This window comes from Setaria viridis, chromosome 3, assembly GCF_005286985.2.
Source record: "Setaria viridis chromosome 3, Setaria_viridis_v4.0, whole genome shotgun sequence".
NCBI lineage: Eukaryota > Viridiplantae > Streptophyta > Magnoliopsida > Poales > Poaceae > Setaria > Setaria viridis.
The window spans coordinates 45,106,045-45,116,857 of record NC_048265.2 but is presented as its reverse complement, the minus strand read 5'-3'; the positions used below and the strand labels follow the sequence as shown (position 1 = coordinate 45,116,857).

The following is a 10,813-nucleotide window of genomic DNA, read 5'->3' as shown; positions in this document are numbered from 1 at the left end:
TATATTCATGTGTTTGGATTAAAAAAATCAGGCTAATACCACATGAGCAGCTAATCCACCAATCCAGAGAGAAGATGACGTCCGGTGTGAGCTGAACCTTGGCATACAGCTAATTATACGACCAAAAGGCCACGAAATGAAACATGAAGTATATGTTTGATGCCACTATGCCACATCTGAAATTAAATTCCATGACAGCAGAATCATAAGAAAGGAGAACAGACAGAATACTGCAATACCAAGGTCAATCTATCACACGTGTGCAGTGTTCTTTCACCAACATCCAATCCGCGAGAACCTGGGTAATTAGGACTGTGTACTGACTAATCACTCAGCAAATAAGGGAGATTAGGAAATGAAAAATCAGAACCTGCTGTGATTTGACCAATACAGATTCGATATCCATGTGCTTTATCTTGCACAGATACACCCGCCGCCGGCATCCAAGCGGATTCCAGTCGCTCGACCTGGCCGTCGCTCTCGTCCGCGTCGCCGGCATCCTTTAGGAACGATCTGGGCAGAAGACCATCTGCTGAGCCACATTGAAGCTGCCGATGGCAGCGAAGGAACCAAAGTGAATCTGCTTGGGGAAGCAATTTCAACATGTGCGCTAGATGAACAAAACATTTAGGGGGGAAAAGAAAAGCACAGAACGGAATCACAACCTGGAGGAGACAGGTAGCGTCAAGGACAGCGGCGTCATGTGGAGTAAGCTTAAGGGATCGGAGAGGGCCTCGAGACGTCCGGCGACCCCGCCTATCCCGCGCGCGATCTCGACCACTTCCGCAAACCGTTCATGACCCATCGACCTGCGGCACGCGGCAACGAGGGCATTGGTGCCGTGTCCATACCCGAACTGCAGGCATGGGGAATGGCGCCGGAGCCACCAGCGGCGGCTTCGACGGCGGAGCAGAGCGGAGATGGGGAACCGGCAGCCGAGGAACGAACTGACGATTTCATTTGACTAAAGAAAAGACCCACGATCTCTAAAATATTGAATTAATTAAATTAGATTGCGATTTTTATTTGAAGAACCGCTCGGTTGGGTCTTGACCAGCGTGGTGGGCTGGCGACTGGGTTCTAACGAAGCGGAAGCCGGGTACGGAATAAGTTATTCCGTACCTAGGGTATTATATATCATCTTATCAGTAGGTATAAAATTTTTGGGCTCTCAGATTTATTTTGGTGGCGGCGCGGCGCAGGAGCTGGGGCGTGGAGCGGGAGGCACGAGCGGTGCAGGTGAGGCGCACGGCAAGGCAAGGCGACGCGGAGGGCGGGCGGTCGGGCGCGGGCCTCCACTTGATAGGCGCGCACGCCAAGGAAACCGCTGCCGGCGGCAGCGGCGGCGCCTGGGCCCAAATGGGCTGGGCAGCCTGACGCGGGTCGAGCTCACGGGCTCGACCCAAACTGATAGGATAGGTTTTTATTTTTTTAGAAAATATTTCCCATGTAAATAAAAATTTAGATAATTTATTTAAGTCATGAAAAATACTCTAAAAATTCTATAATTTCCGAGAAAAATTCTAGAAATAGTTTGGGACACGAGGAGTCCAAATGAAATACTTGGAACCCATGAAAAAGAATGTAGAGCCTTATAACAAATAGATTTAGCTCTAGAAAAAATGAGAATAATTTTTAGAAAAACCTAGAAAATTCTTAGAAGGACTTGGTCATCGTCTAGGCACATTTTTGAACCTTTTGCACTAAAAAAATCAATATGCATCGGTATGAATACATAAACAGATAACAACATTACTTAATTACAAAAAACAAATAAATATTTTTCCTATACTAAATTTCTTGTCAAGAAAAGAATGTTGGAAAAATTTTAAAATTATGAGAAAATCATTGTTTAATTATTCCTTTTAGTCACATCCTAAAATTCAAAAATTTTAGGGTGACACCATAGGTGCTGATTTTTGACTCGAGACTAAAGACCCTTTAGTCACAAGCTCAAGATCATCCGGGACTAAAAACGTTGGACGGGTTATTATTCCAATATATTTAATATATCCCAAATATCTTAAAATATGCTAACTTTGACGGGTTATTCTTCCAATATATTTCATATATCCCAAATATCTTAAGACATGCTAACTTTGACGAATTATTCTTGTGTGATCGCTGGACTTGCAAGCCGATAGAGGCACACGAGCGCTGATCATCGTCCGCCATGGCTCTATATATATTATATTATTCCAACAACAACGCTTCTGGGTGCCGGTGGTGGCGGGGGTGACCAAGAACCAAACGTGCAGGTGCACTCAGTAGGCCACCTGTGGCAAGCATGCTTGGACCATGACCATCCACGCTTGCCTGCTTCGGTATGCATGGCAGAGTTGTCGGCATTCCTGAGGTACTCCGTATATGCACTCTAGGACATAAACGCAGTGCTTTGTGTCAGCTGCAAGCATGCAAATCAGCAGCTCAGTAGAAATCAAATTAAACACGAAAATTATACTGCAATGAAGAGTGCTTCTCCGGTTAACATTTCATTCTTTTGCCTTTTTTAGTTTTTACTATGTATTTAGGCATAGCGTGCACTTAAATACATACACTACAAGATTTTCCCCCTAATGTCACGCCACACCATTGCAACACCACTAATTTGGTAGCAATAGGGGGGTCGTATTCCAACCATTTCGTAAAATGGTTGCAATATGCGCCTATAATGCAACGGACTAAAAGTGTTGCAATATTTGTGATTAGTTGTTGCAACAGGCATTCGCTACTGCAACTAATTTAGAATTGTGTTGCAATTAGTAGGTATTATTGACATGGCACTTTGGAGTTGCATTAGTATTGATTTCCATTGCAATTACTTGGTGTTATTGCAACTATATTGGATTTGGTTGCTTTTGCTTGTAACTATTGACATGGTTGGTCTAGGTTGCAATAATCTTCCATGGTGTTGTAGTTGTTAGGTAGTTATTGCAACAAGAATTTTGAATGGACGCAATAGCATGTTCCTATTACCACGGCTTTTTGGGGTTGTAATAATCTTCTGTGGCGTTGCAATTGTTAGGTACTTATTGCAACTACAATCCTAAATGGACGCAATATCATGTTACTATTGTCACGATTTTTTTGTGTTGCTATAGACTAATGTATTTAGTGGGCCTTTCTTTGTCTAGGTCCCAGCAGCATACATGATTGTAAAGATGAATTTTGATATTCATTACAAAGTTTGACATGCTTTCAATCATGAATAGCATGTAGACAAGTCGTAAAGTATATCAAATAACCATCAATAGGCACGTAAAGATGAATTTTGATGTGAAACGGAAATGATACACTTATTCGCAACAAGAGAACCTAATATTTGTAATCATTGAAGGATGAAGAAATAATATATTTGAATTGGTAAAAAAACAACTACCATATAACCTAATATTTATAACGTTGGCAAGATATTAGAGACCTGCATGCTAAAAATCATATTAAAATTAGCTGTGTACAACATAATTAAAAAAAGGAAAAAAAAAAGATGGCTCACAGGAATCGAACCGCGACCGGCAATTTTTAAAAAGTTGCTACAATTGGGGTTCAAACCCAGGTCTCAAGGACCGCAATTTCAAGGAAAGTTTTTTTTATTTTTAACCTATTTTTAAATAAAATTTTAAAAATAACCTGCCCGGAAGTTTATTTGTACCCGATGACCCTTTTGCTCATGCCAGCGCACCTGGCGCGGCAGGAAGCCTCTGCATTAGCGCGGCGGATGCTACCACGCTGGTGCGGCGCGGCAGGCGGGCTAGCTAGGCGCTGACGTGGGCAGGCGCTTGCCCGCGCCGGCTCCCTCCTCCCTCCCTCCCTCCCTCCTTTCTTCTTCCTCCAGTAACCTCGAGCCCAACCCTTGCACACGCCGCCGGTCGCCTCCACCCCCAAATCCACCTAAAATCCGGCGATTTTGGTGGGGGAAAAGAGTGAGAATTGGTCAACGCTTCGTGTGGAAGGTATCCCACAACTTTTTCCCTTGGTTTAGCATTCCATTTGGTAGATCGGAGGATATTTAGGTGAGCTAGGTTTAAGTTGTTGATTTGAAATTTTGATGAAATGCAATGTTGTTATGTGTTAGATGATGCATAGTTCATACGCAATAGAGTCTCTGCCCACGATATTGACATGTAGAACTTGTTGAATGCTTCGATTTAGGTATATATTCATCCAATTGTATAGTGTACATGACATGTGTAGTTTTTTTTGCAATATGTCCACTTAATATCCAATATGTTTAGTTTGTAATATAGTTGCTATAGTTTATATGGTGAAGTGTTTGTATTTTGTAGATGGATTGTTTAATTTGTATGTTTGATGGTGGGATTGTGAAAGTTGGTATGCAATTGTGTAGTGTACATGACGTCGGTACTTTTTTTTGCAATATGTCCAATTAATTTGTCCAATATTTTTATTTCTTAATATAGTTGCTATAGTTTATATGGTTAAGTGTTTGTATTTTGTAGATGGATTATTTGTATTTTGTCGAATTGATGTATATAATTCATGTGGTAAAGTAGATGGATTACATGTTTAAAGTTTATTTATGTATTAATTTACGGGCACTTGATGTGTAGGTGAGATGACGTCGTCCAATTGTGAATACAGGCGGCGTAGGTGGTACGTGCGTTACGTGGGCGAGTCCAATGCTGGTGCTCCCGACGTCCTGCCCTTCCGGTACCTCTTTGTAGATGTGGCGTGCAAGCTGAGGTGAAACAATCAAGGCATCCAAAGACAGTCGAAAGAGCCTTCTATGTGTGCAAGTGAACTTTTGATCCAATGCCTACTGCGCCTTGTGATTTCTTTCAGTGGATAGATGGACCCGACAAATATGATCCTAGGATCCGCCTATTCCCATACCATAGCACAGAGCTTAAACCATACCATCAGTTTAGGCGTTGGGTTCCTCCTCCACCAAACCCACCTAGAATGATCGAGGAGGAGAAGCAGGAGGCTGCTTGTAGGCGTGTGAGGGATCCTCCCATGTGCAAGTGTAGAGTTGCTGCTAAGCTTATGCGTCCTAACTTAGGGGTTCCACCTAAGTTCACTCCATTCTTTCAATGCTCGCTAAAGACTCATGTAAGTTTATTAGGAGAATGTTAGTATGACGTGTAGCAAGTAGTGATAGTTTTATTGATTTATACTCACTTTTAATCTTGTCACCGGTTTTATGCAGGATGGGTGGCCGCTATGTGATTTCAATGAGTATATCTACGGGCCAAAGGCAATGTGGCCAACGAAGGAGCAAGTGCGGGAGTTCGAGAGTGGAAAGGTACCATGGCCATGTGTGTTCTCTCCTAGTCGCAGATGCAAGTGTGGTATATTGGCAACAAAAGGTGTGGTGCCTTCTGAGCTTGGATATGGTTCATTCTGTGGCAATGCACATGGCGAGTACTGGGTGAGTAACTACTTGTCTCTTTTGTGTTACTGAGCTTGGATCTTGTTTCAAATTTGTAAGAATATGAAAATCTTGTTGCAGGAGAGAAGGACATGTGATTGGGAAGACTTTTCTAGTTTATTGTTAAAGTTGGGTAGTACATCAGAACCATGGAAGTCAAGACAAACACAAGAACTGATAGAAAAGATTAGGAAGGAGTATGATGTGCCTATACCTGACGGCGACTTGCTTTGGGGGAAAATATACCAAGACATGGTTCGGGAGACTGCAGTGAAGCCTGAAGGACTTTATGCGAAGGAAACTATTATTAAGTATTGGAGGCAGAACATAACCAAGTATCCACGACCTTTAACTGAAAATGAGAAGAGAGAAAATAGGAGGAAGTTGCAGGAGGAGAGGAAGTTGAAGAAACAAAGGTTGAGGGAGGAGAGAGATTATATAGGTTTTGTGGTTGATTAGAATGCGAAATACCCTAAGGGTTCATGGGAAGAATATTTGCAGTAGGTTAGGGTAAAGAAGAGAAGGATTTTAATGGAAGAGTTACAAGAAAAAGCAGAAGAGGCACAAATGGAGGCAATGAAGGAACTTGTTACTAATTTACCACTCGATAAGGTTAATGTCGATAAAAAAGTAAGGGAGTTGTTATTGTGGGGGATGATGATGATGATGAGTTACTATGTGAAGGTGACTCCGAATAGATGAACGTGTTGATTGAGTTGGATCATATTTCTCTTTAGTTGTGAAAACTATGTTCATTTGTGAGACAACTATGTTTATTGTGAGAACTATGATTATTTGTGAACACTATATTCATTTGTGAAAGAACTATGTTTATTGTGAGAATTATGATTATTTGTTGACAAAATATGTAATATGTTATTTGCATTGGGTGTGCGTGCGTGGTCGTGGTCAATGTTTGCACTTTGATAGTACATTATTCGCATATACTATTACAAGGGCTATTTCGTTCCATATCACAAGTCATTAACGATTACTTACTTTGTTCATACATAGGGAACAAAATTACTTACTATTGCTAATACCACACTACGTTGCAACTACTTGAATAGTTTCATGATATTATTGGAAACCTGCAAGGCAACAAGTGTGTGTGATTTAGCACTTGTGATCTCATACAGAAGGCAAAAATAGAGTAACCACCAAGGCAGTCCTTATTTTCTTCCTTAATCAACGACCAACTTTGAAAATTGATAATTTAGACATAAGCAACTGATTTGTGTAAATTGAAGTGAGGTTTTTCTTTGTTCACTCTTAGGTTTATTAGTCTCCTAGAAACCCTTTGCAACATTACCTAACAGCTTCAGAGGAGGTACTGTTGAGAGGATGTACTGTTACATACCTAATAGGACCTAACAGCTGCCGCGGCACCCTAGCTGGTGCGGCAGGGATATGCTGCCGCGCCAAGCGCACTGAACTTTTAGTAGGTGGGAGGGGGCCGCCGCGCCAGCCCAGCAGGTGCGGCAAGCTCTGCCGCGCCAGCACGGCAGGCACGTCAAGCTCTGCTGCGCCACCCTGGCTGGTGCGGCAGGGGTGTGCTGCCGCACCAAATGCACCGAACTTTCAGTATGTGGGAGGGGGCCGCCGCGTCACTCCGGCTGGTGTGGCAAGCTCTGCCGCACTGCCCTGGCTGGCGCAGCAGGACTGTGCTGCCGTGCCAAACGCACCAAACTTTCAGTAGATCGAAGGAGCAAGGGGTAGCCGCGCCACTCTAGCAGGCGTGGCAAGCTCTGTCGCGCCACCCTAGTTGGCGCGGCATGGGTGTGTTATCGCGCCAAACTCAATGAACTTTCAGTAGGTCAGAGGGGCAGCCGCGCCACTCCGGCTGGCGCGGCAGGCCTTGCCTCTCATATTTTCTAACGCAGTTGTAGATGATGTGATTGTTTGCTTCATCAAATTGTTCCCTCTCTTCTCTAGGTTGCGTGAGCCAACCTGTACCAGCATTTAGTGATATATTGACCTACAAATGAGGAATATGTTTAGGAAAAAGATCAGGAAGCACAAGTATGTCACCAAGCAAACATAAATCATTATACGGACAGAAATCCAACTAAAATCCAGCTTAGTCTTTTACACACATGATGATTGTACTAGTCTTGTACACACAGATAGCACAAATTGCAACATAGTCCTACAGTATTCTACACCTAGTGCAACACACTTGAGACATGCAAATTTAATTGTCGTGGCCGCCGCTGAACCGGAGGGCTAAAAGGATCTCTCAGGCGACGCTCCCTCCTTGGATGTGTGGGCAGCACATTGCCGCTGCCAACGTCGGTGTGGTCCCGGGAACGATGCCGGCGGGGCATCCAGGTACGAGCTGCAGGTTCCTAGGAAAAAATTCAGGAGAAAGCATGAAGGTGTATGACTCTTTGGGAATTAAACTTAACAATTCAGAATAGAATTGGGGGAAACTGGTGAATCTACCTAGCTGGACTCTCCCTGCGTCTGAGTCATAGGTGGAGCATCAAACATGCCGGACATCTCCAATTCCTCACCATAGGTAGGGTTGTCATCCTCAGGCTGGTAACCTTCAAAGTCCTCGCTTGCCTGAGGGGACGCGGGTGCCTTGCCTCGTGACCTCCTGCTAGGACCTACACAGTGGATGGTGATGCAGTCCTTGGGGGAGTCGCCAATGGAGTCCGCCGTGATTCTGAAGAAGTGCCCTGGCCATTGCCCCCGTGGTGCATATTTGTGGCTGACATGCAGTTCATCTTCATGGCCATTCGCCCGCAGCTTCTTCGAACCCTCTGCAACATGTAAGCAACATAGATTCACCATTATGATATTGAGAGGGTTACAAAGGTAGTATGGGCATCAGTGCAAACTATGTTGTGCTTCTACCTCTGCGAACTGACGAAGCACACCATCACCGGATCCGACTGCACGCTCCATGACCACGCCCACCTCGTTTGCAAGCCTTGCAAGCTGCTATCCCTGTACACATAGTTTTGATTCCATAATTTATCAATGTTACGATACTGTGATTATATTCCTTCGAAACGGAATTAGACAAACTGGAATCTTACCATATAGTCATGGAGAGGTGCACGCTCAGGCTGTGTCCCATAGCGTGTCACCGTGTCGTACACGTCAGCTATGTCATCGGATGAGTCGTACGGTGCATCCTCAATGGGCACATTACTCCAAGATGACTTCGCTTTAGTTCTCGTGGAAGCACAGTACCATCGTATGAACTCATTGTTTGGTCCTGCTTGCTAGTACGGCCCACCTTCAGGATCGCATCTTTGCCTGTTCTCCCACTGGATGAGGTACTGAGCATGCTTCAACCTCCAATCATTCTCGTACCTCTTCCTACGGTCGATCCTGCATCACAAATTAGTCAAGTTATTAGCATAACATCTCACATACATGTATCGAAGATGCAAAGTGGGTAATGATTCCTACATACATGTGCAGTTGTTGCAAAGTCGATAATTCCAAGGGAGGGCACGTTTGCATCCTACCAAATTGCCGCATCACCCTATGCAGCATGTGGAACTCTATGACATAGTACAAGATCATTGGAGTTGTGCACCTGCACAACTGTCTGTCTCTATAATAGATCAGTGAAAATACGATCTGGCTCAGCTGCTGACGATTGTACGGTTCCCATTCAACCTTAAAAAATTGGTAGACAATAGTTATTTCATAGGTCATTATATGGAATAGAGCTTAAAAAGATTGTGGTGATCAAATTACCTGGTGTTGCGTGACAACGTCCAACTCATATGTGTAGGTCCTGTAGTGCCTATCCGGATTGCCACGAATGGCCTGCACATGCTTCCACACATGATAGAATGTGGGATGAGCATTGTTTCGATATCATTGCTGGAAATTCAAATAAATCCAATTGTTAGCATGGTACAGAAGTTTTGAGAACTGCAAAGCGGAAAAGGGAAGTCGCCGTTGTGACTTACATCAACGCGAAGATGGCAAGGTTGACCCACGGGCATTCGCTCCCAAATCCAGATCTGCAGCATATACGTACACCCTCCAACATTTGAATCTCTCATAGTGCGTCTGCAAGCCTCACACAGCTGTTTGTACAGCCAGACGAGGACCACCGAGCCCCAACTGTACAAACGGATGTTGTCCCAATCCTGACCCAAAAGTGGGAGAACCATCCAAGACACCGTGTTCCCGGCTGCATCAGGAGGGAGGAACGTGCTGACAAAGTGCCATAACCAAACACGAGCTTATCTCTGCACAACCTCGTCATTTGCTCCCTTAGGGCAAACATTGAAGTGCTCCCTCAACCATGCGGAGCTCACACCAGAAGTCTTCTTGGAGTTGTCTCCGTCCTCTGGCTCTGGCGGCTTAATCCCAATATTCATTGCTACCATGTCACACCAATTCTTGCTCTGTATGATTCCCGTCACTGGATGCCCCTCCAGTGGAAGATCGAGTATCATGGCGATATCTTGCATCGTGATGGTCATCTCGCCAAACGGGAGGTGGAAGGTGTGAGTCTTCGGACACCACCTGTCAACCATGGTGGTCAACAATGGTCCATCCATTAGAGGGAGACCCGCAACAACCTGAACCGCAATGTCCAAGAATCCTGCTCTCTGCAGGTAGTGCGCGTAGCGCTCATCCCACCTAAATGGTGAGTGCACTCTCGCCCGTAATGGCTTCAAATCCTGCAAAACAACCAAATAATTGGATATAAGATTATTACTTACCAACAAGCAAATAGACATAGATGGAAAAGGTGGTTTCGAAAAAATATGGAAAGTGAATGCATTTGAGATGAAAACTAGAATCCAAACTACAAAAGTTCATCAACTCTAGAAATAAAGGGCTGCTAAAGTGCTAAGTAACACAGATCTGATCTAAATGGCATTTTGAGTAGGAAATTGTGCTGATTGTACACAAGAAACTGGAATGGTGTTCTTCATCACCGTTTTCATGTTAGAACTTAATCACAACTGAGAATTAGACATAGTAATATTCAGGGACAGACTTAGCATCAAGACATAAGAGTTTCAGAACGACTAGTCATATTTTGAACATGCAAGTCAAAACGCATGTTAAGCACTATTGCGAGAAATTAGCAAGCATTGCTGAGAACAGTTTATACTAAAATGTTGCAATTCTCATCCTAAGATACACATTCATCAGCATAAATTTTCACATTGGGACATAATGAAATAGTACGGACTAGTAATGTGCATGCTTACATTGCCAGTTTGTTTTCTACTTTTCTTATAGATATTCAAGGAAACACAACAGGAGCCTCTGGGGACAACTTATTTATCAACCAACCATTGTTTAATCCTAAACTTAAATTACCAATAAAAATTTTGGAAGATATAGTGTATTTTTAGTCAGATATCTCGTTCACACTATTCTGAGGCTCCTTTTACAAGTAATGGTCATTTGAATAAAATTAATTGAGCA

General features: G+C 43.6%; 1 long non-coding RNA gene across 1 annotated transcript; it reads right to left on the bottom strand.

The window, feature by feature from the left end:
- Positions 1-228: 228 nt before the first annotated feature.
- Positions 229-1,077, bottom strand: LOC117850773 (uncharacterized). Its single transcript, XR_004639359.2, has 2 exons — positions 666-1,077; positions 229-580 (listed from the first exon to the last, which is right to left on the bottom strand). It is a non-coding gene; the product is annotated as an uncharacterized lncRNA (long non-coding RNA).
- Positions 1,078-10,813: the final 9,736 nt, after the last annotated feature.